General features: G+C 37.8%; 1 pseudogene across 1 annotated transcript; it reads right to left on the reverse strand.

Annotated features, from left to right (window-relative positions):
* Positions 1-357: 357 nt before the first annotated feature.
* Positions 358-6,495, reverse strand: LOC125199634 (putative metal-nicotianamine transporter YSL7; annotated as a pseudogene). Its single transcript, XR_016135967.1, has 6 exons — positions 5,966-6,495; positions 4,529-4,689; positions 4,343-4,438; positions 3,579-3,713; positions 3,251-3,440; positions 358-1,626 (listed from the first exon to the last, which is right to left on the reverse strand). The product of XR_016135967.1 is annotated as a putative metal-nicotianamine transporter YSL7 (transcript).
* Between the last annotated feature and the right edge of the window lie 239 nt (positions 6,496-6,734).

Consider the following 6,734-nt stretch of genomic DNA (forward strand, 5'->3'; position numbering starts at 1 on the left):
CAATTATAGTATTTCATTTTGGGTCTTCCAGCTAAAGTTAAGACGGTTAAGTATTTTCTTTTTTTTTGCAAAAACAATCCACCTTATCTATCTTCTCTTCATCTCTCAACTTTATTCTCTTTCAATTTAACTTAACACAATTTTTTTCTTAAATCTTCTGGCCTAAAGAAATTCCTCAGCTATAAAGGAACATAGGAGTTATTTTTTTTTATCATACTTGTTTTATTCTCGCCATAGCCATAGCTATTTGCCAAATCTCTTATTTGACAGCTTATGCATAAAATTGTGGTTAACTTGCAAATAAATCAACACAAGGCATACAACACCACACAACATTAAGTATGTCACATAACAAAGTGTTGCAATCATTCTTTACATATATTGTCAATTTATACAAAAACTTGAGATAACAACATTGTTCACATTTTAAAAATCATCAATAATAGTTCCTTATTATTCACCCGGAGCCCAATCTATTTGCTAGAGAAAAACGTCTTACCAACTAAGAGTATTTCACTAGAGCAAGAAGTCGTCAACCCTAGCGTTCGCTTCCCTAGACAGAAACTTCATACAAATAGGCGGCTTCACGCCCCCCATTGCAAGAAGTGAGGCCGGCAGTGTCCATATCCCATCTCCGCAGATCAACCCTGAAGCCACCGCGGGCGCAAATGCGTCCGCCTTCTCTCTATCGATCCTCCTCCAAACCAAAAGGATCAAGCTCCCAACACACATACCAATGACGGAATACACCCCGATATAGAACGGGATCGCCATTGCCATAGGAATAGGAATGAACCTCCCCCATCTGGGCCCCGCTACGTCCTGGATGCCATTGATCACAACGGCCCCAACGAAGAACACGCAGCACAGCGTGAGGCAGTTCTTGGGCAAAGACGAAACCCCCTCCACTCCCAAGATCGCAATGTTTCGGTAAATGGATGCGTACGGTGCTGGAAACTGCGAGCCACTAACCCCGAGATCATCAAAGGCCTTGTAGAAGATCCAGAAGACGCAGGGCGAGATCACGCATCCCATGGCAGTTCCAATGAGCTGGCTCACGAACATAGACCGCGGAGACGAGAGGGTCATGTACCCGGTCTTGAAGTCCTGTGTCAGGTCTGAGGCGGTCGAGACGTTGTTCATCATCACCCCACAGGCAGCCAGCCCGGCCAGAACGCCTCCGTGGGCGGCTCCGGCATGCGCGCCGATCAAAAATATCACCAGCTTCCCGTAACTCGAAGCCAGAGACCAATCCGTAAGGCCGCAACCGTAGGCATTGCTGAAGGCTAGCACGGGTGTAAGTATGTATAAGACTACAATGTAGTACCATTTTAGAGTGGGGAAGATGTGAGGAAGGATAGCAGAAGATATAACTCTAATAATGATGTAGCCGGAAATGGCAATCCAATTGGGGATTTGGTCCTTGAGAAAAAGATGGGTTCTACGTTGATCGTCGTAGGAGAGAGGATGAGGAGGCGTAGGGGTGTTGTCGTTGCCGACGACTGGTAGGGCTTGAGCCGCCATTTTGTTGCGAAGTTGGAAGTACAAGACGAATAAGGTGTGGCTTAGGATCTTAACCAAGTTGTAGAGGCCATCGCCAAGAATTATGGCTATGGCAATGAAGACCTAGACATTTGGTAAGAAAGATAAACAAACAAAACCGATGAGATAACATTTATAGTCCACGTTTGACTTGGCGTAGGTTTTAAGAAATATAAAGAAAAATGAACGGAAAAAGGTTATTGGATCCCACATTTATATACTTCCTCCATTCCACGAGAGTATGCACTCTTTCCTTTTTAGTGCATTCCACAAGAATATGTATTTTCAAATTTTTAAACTATTTTCTCTCTAACGAGGTGGGACTCATTCTCCACTAATAATACTTTATTTACTTTTCCTCTCTCTACTCCTCTCTTATTTTACCAATTTTGCATTAAAACTCGCGCCAAATCCCAAATGCATATTCTTTGGGGACGAAGTATTAGTTTTATAAATAAATGTGAGTGTAATGAGTTGGTGGAAAATGGGGTCCATGTACCAAAAAAAGAAAAATAAAATAAAATGGACAACATTTCACGAACGGACCGAAATAGCAAAAGTTGACAGTATTTCACGGACGGAGGGAGTAACTACGAGACAGAAGAATTATCTACCTTATCAAACTGCCCCAATGGATTTAAACTTTGAAAAATGAGCGATGAGTTGATTAAATTAGTTAGAAAATTGGATTCAAACAATAAATCTTGGAGAGAGTAGACTTTTTTTTATCGAATTGGACCAACCCTTACACTGGCGTATCCAGTGTAGTAGGAGGGGGTACAACCGTACCTCCAAAAATGCAGTTTTGTATTATATATTGTACCATCTATTTAAAAAGCTTTAGTGGTGCAGCTGTAGAATGCGCCTCTCGCCTTTTGTGAGATGTGAGTTCGATCCAGTGGCCTCATTTTTATTCTTCTATTATTAGATTCTCCTTTATATTTTGGAGTTATATTGTACTCCTACATGAAACTTGAGTGTATTTTTGTTTGCAATTTATTCTTTTCTTCTTCCATTTTATAGTGATTATATTTTTACTATTATTAGATTCTCCTTTATATTTTGGAGTTATATTGCACTCCTACATGAAACTTGAGAGTATTTTTGCTGCAATTTATTCTTTTCTTTTTCCATTTTATAGTGATTATATTTTAATATATATGGAGACTTTCATGTGTTTTTATCTATAAATTACTATGTTTATGTATTATTTTCAATACAATATCAATAGTTTATTTAGTGTATTTTTTATTTTTAAAAGATTTACTTTGAAGGTATTTTATTTATTATATAATATTATATTTATAATTTTATATTCACAACTAACAAAATGAAAGAAAAATGAGCGAATAATTTTCTCTATATCAAAGTAAATATTGCACCCCCGAATCAAAAATCCTGCATACGCCACTGAACCCTCATTATATACTGTTGAGTCAATCACATTTCGGTTTCAGCCTAGTAATATTGAATTTTTAGGATATACTCAAGTCATTTTTTTGGTTTAAATTTAGCTATGTTGTTGAGTTGTTTAAAGTTTTAACACATGGATGACGAGCTGTTTTGATATCATGATAGAAGTCCATGAAATTCTTATCTTAAAACCAATCGAGTGAGAGTCCATTACATTGGTTTCAGTTTTCTCTTTTATGCCTATTTGGAATATTTGTTATGATTGCCAACAAAGAGAACAGGAAAAATGGATTACCTTGTAACCTTGCAAGCCATGAAGGCTGGAAGATGGATAGTCGGCAGAGTACCAGTCGCCCTTCCGGTTGTTTATCAGCGGCCACATAATGCCCCACGACAGGATAGCGCCAACCAGCATTGATATGTTAATGAGATACGGACATAACATACCAACACCAACATATGTTGCTGAGAAATCAAAATAGAACCTGATAGAGAGAGATGTAATAAACACTTAAGTTGCCTTTTGAATAGATGTATGTTGTTGCGGATTTTGGTGTTCCATATAGACTGAATGAGCTCTCTTTCTTGTGAGTTTGTTACAATGTAAAACTGAGGAAACTCACTTGTTATCGTATGCTTTAAGGCCAACTGTAGGGAAACTGCTGAATCCGCAACCATCGGTTGCAGTGAAAAACCATTGGAAGAAACCCCAGAGGAAGCTGAAGGTGAAGAACTTCCCCAAAGCTCTTCCTTGTTTCCTTGACCACCCAAAACATGTTGGACAATCATTTGAGAGTGATATATAGATAAAAGGTTTGTTGCTAATAAAATCACGAAGAATAGGCTATTTTCTCATTTGTCCTACAACTTTGTAAATATGAATGACAAATCATGAAGTTTCAAAAAAACTCAATCATCCCATCTGACCAAATTTGGGGTGAAAGATAACTGAAGCCGAACTGACAAATGGAAAACTCTACATGGAGAGATTCCGTGTAGCCTAGAGAAAGAGTTGAACGAGTAAAGAGAGAGCGTGGAGAGATGAATTTATACTTGCTATTTAAGTTTTTTAGTCTCAAAACTACATTGTTTAGTCGTCCACGTTTTCAAAACCAATGGGTGACTGGAGGAGGGGCCCATGACACTTATATAGTGATTTCAGTTCTCTTTTACATCAGTTCTCTTTGTACACCGATGTGTGATAGTTGTAATATACTATTTTTTTTAGTTTCAATTGCCAACAATTCCACATCACTAAAGTTTTACATGTGTGCCAACTCCACATTTCATTTGTCCAACAAAAATCATGGTGGCACAATACCGAAATTTTGAAACTCAGCCATTTCTAAATCAAATTTTTAAAGATGTGGGACGGAAAGTGACTAACTTGGCTAACTTGGCTCCCTTAGGAGTGTGAAAGCTGTTGATGAGATGAGCTGGCCGTACCACTTGGAAAAGTAAGTCTATAATCAATGATCATGATCTGAACCAATACGAGAAACAACGTTAAGTCAGTCTATCATGAAGAGACTTGATTCTCAGTTGTTCCACAAATGCAGAAGAATATGCTTACCTTCCGAAGAGGTACAATAGTGAAGAGACCCAAAAAGCTAACGCTGAACAAGAACACAATCATCCATGAAAGTTTAGGATTCTTAGTATTCTGAGGTTTATGATCAGCAGTTTGATTGCTGATATCTTCGCTCATACCAAAAAGATAGCTCCCAAAGCCTCCTGAGATTTGATCAGTTTGTGCTAAGCCAGAAACTTGATTTTTGGGAATGGAGTGTCAACAACACATACTATCTTCGTTCATTAAAGATAGACTAACTTATAAATAACACGAGTTTCAATGCGCAATTTATAAAGTAAGAGAGAGTGAAAAAAAAGTGGTGGAATTTGTGTTAGTGAATTGCGGGTCCATATTATTAGTACTTCTTCGATCCCTATTAAATGTCTCATATTTCCTTATTTGGACATTCCCCAATAAATATTCATTTTACTTTTACTACTTTTAGTAAATGGAACTCATATTCTACTAACTCTTTCTCTTCAGAATTACTTCTTCCGTCCCACAAGAATATGCAGTTTTTCCTTTTTAGTTCGTCCCACAAAAATATGCACTTTCTAATTTTGGAAAGTTTTCTCTCTCTAATGAAATGGGACTCATTCTCCACTAACAATACTTTAATTACTTTTTCTCTCTACCTCTCTCTTACTTTACCAATTTTACATTAAAACCCATGCCAAACCCAAAGTGCATACATATTCTTTTGGGACGGAGAGAGTATTATAAAACTAATAAATTTCTTTATAGCCGTTGTTTTGCGAAGATGATAATAAATAATTAAAATAGAGAGAAAGTAAAGTAAGAGAGAGAATAATATAAAAGAGAGTCGTATCTACATTATTCTCTTTTTTTCTTTACTTTCTATCCGTTTTAACTATTTATTACTCCCTCCGTCCCACAAAGATTGTCCCATTTTTCCATTTTCGTCCGTCCCACAAAGTTTGTCCCATTTCACTTTTACCATTTTTGATTGTGGACCCCATATTCCACCAACTCATTCCTACTCACATTTATTAAAAGTAGGACCCATATCCCACCAACTTTTTCGACTCACTTTTCATTACATTTCTTAAAACCCGTGTCGGGTCAAAGTGAGACTATCTTTGTGGGACGGAGGGTGTATTTTTTTTCTCAAAAAATACGTGCAGAAAAGCAGTCAATCACTTGAGATGAAATGGAGGGAGTATATAAAAGTGGGTCCATTTCCACTAACTTTTTCCACCTACTTTCTGTCACAAAGTCAAACAATTTCTTAAAACTCTCACTAGTCAAATATGAGACATTTAATATAGACTAGAAGAAGTACTACTTAATTGTTTAAAACTTTTCATATTTAGAAATTGATCTAATTTTCATGGACTGCTCAAGTAAAATTAGTCTAATTTTTTTGGACGGAGATAGTATAATTTGTGTGTGTGTATGTGAAAGAGAGAGAGAGACCGCTGAAGGCGATGCCGGAGGAGGCGACCACACAAGTCTGAATGACGGCGTTCTCCTGCCTAGTAAATGGCTGCTTGAGAAAGCCAGATTTCTCAAGGAACTTGGTCCACGTCTTGACGAAGAAAAATCCGAGGAGGCCAGCTGAGATGTTGAGTGATGGGATGATCCCAGTCGTCAGATTCAGATTCATCACGATGAACGTGAACAGAATGGCCAAAATGAAACTCACTGCAAACGCACGGAGCGTCAGCTGTCTCTGCCACGACGGCACCTCTTTGCTCTCGAATATCCTCTCCACCGAGTCATCCTCGCTCCCGGTTGCCTGGTCTTGCTGCGGCGCCGTGGTATTCCTCTCACCGTCGTCTTCCATAAGGTTTCTTGATTTTTTTGGAATTTGTGTTTGGAATTAGTAGAGAATAAGACTTAGAAGTCGGCGCAAAGAGACATGTATGTGTGAAATATTGGAACAGATATATATAAAGAAGAAATTATCATAACATTAAAATAGTACTGATATAATTCATATATCCTATAAGGACGCAAAATTAGGGACGCAATCATTTGCATTGGAATTTTTTTAAATAGCTAAAATTTGAGACGCGAAATAAAGCGTGCTTGAATTAGAGGCGCATTAAATACACGTGTCTCTAATAATTAAAATTAGGGACACTTTTCATAAATATGTCTCTAAACATTTTCATTAAGGACGCATTAGATGATCCGCCTCTAAAGCGTAGGTGATATATTTTGCAACGCAAAATAGCGTCCT

The sequence above is a fragment of the Salvia hispanica genome, chromosome 2 (assembly GCF_029641045.1).
Source record: "Salvia hispanica isolate PSC_SH4W2 chromosome 2, Shi_PSC_v1, whole genome shotgun sequence".
NCBI lineage: Eukaryota > Viridiplantae > Streptophyta > Magnoliopsida > Lamiales > Lamiaceae > Salvia > Salvia hispanica.